General features: G+C 37.0%; 1 non-coding gene across 1 annotated transcript; it reads left to right on the forward strand.

Moving 5' to 3' along the window:
* Positions 1-769: 769 nt before the first annotated feature.
* On the forward strand, positions 770-933 carry LOC136379292 (U1 spliceosomal RNA). The gene has a single exon (XR_010746766.1). It is a non-coding gene; the product is annotated as a U1 spliceosomal RNA (small nuclear RNA).
* Positions 934-1,248: the final 315 nt, after the last annotated feature.

Genomic DNA, 1,248 nt, shown 5'->3' on the forward strand with positions numbered 1-1,248 from the left:
AAACCCAACTCTTTATGGTCAATTGATATTTGACTAAGGACATAAGAGTATACAATGGAGTAAAGACGGTATCTTTAATAAATGACGTTGAAGAAATTGGACAGCTACCTGCAAAAACTTGAAACTAGACCACCAATTTACACCATTTACAAAGATAAACTCAAAATGAATAAAATACTTAAATGTAAATTGCAAAATCATAAACATCTTGAAAGAAAACATAGGCAGTAAACTTTCTGATGTCTCTTGTAGCAATATTTTTGCTGATGTATCTCCACAGGCAAGTGAAATAAAGGACAAAATAGACATATGAAGCTAGATTAAACTAAAAAGCTTTTGCACAGCAAAAGACACCATGAACAACATAAGAAGACAACCCACACAATGGGAGAACATATTCGCCAATACATCTACTATGGGGTTAATAACCAAAATTTATAAAGAACTTCTAAATTCAACACCAGGAAGGTAAATAATCTAATTAAAAACTGTGCAAAAGAACTGAAAAGACACTTCTCCAAAGAGGACATACAGATGGCCAATAAGCATATAAAAATATGTTCAGTGTCACTAATCATCAAAGAAATGCAAATTAAAACCACAATGAGATATCACTTCACACATGTCGGAATGGTGCTCATTAACAAATCAACACACAAGTGCTGACGAGTGTGGAGAAAAGGGAATTCTCCTGCATTGCTGGTGGGAATGAGGACTTGTGCAGCCACTGTGGAGAACAGTATGGTGTTTCCTCAAAAACTAAATATGGATACTTACCTGGCAGGGGAGATACCATGATCACGAAGGTGGTTTTCCCAGGGCAAGGCTTATCCATTGCACTCCGGATGTGCTGACCCCTGCGATTTCCCCAAATGTGGGAAACTCGACTGCATAATTTGTGGTAGTGGGGGACTGTGTTCGCGCTCTCCCCTAAAAAAACAAAAACAAACAAACAAACAAAAAAAACTAAATATGGAACTGCCTTTTTAATCGAGCCATCCCACTTTTAGGAATATATCCTAAGAATACCAAATCACTGATTCAAAACAAGATATGCACCCCATGTTTATTGCAGCAGTTTACAATAGCCAAGATCTGGAAATAGCCGTATCCTCAGAGGATGAGTGGATTAGAAAACAGTGGTACATATACACAATGGAATACTACACAGTCTTGAAAAAGAAAATTTTACCTTTTGTAATGGCCTGGATGGACCTGCAGGTTATTATGTGAAGTGAAATAAGCCAG

This window comes from Saccopteryx leptura, chromosome 7 (genome assembly GCF_036850995.1).
Source record: "Saccopteryx leptura isolate mSacLep1 chromosome 7, mSacLep1_pri_phased_curated, whole genome shotgun sequence".
Classification (NCBI taxonomy): Eukaryota; Metazoa; Chordata; class Mammalia; order Chiroptera; family Emballonuridae; genus Saccopteryx; species Saccopteryx leptura.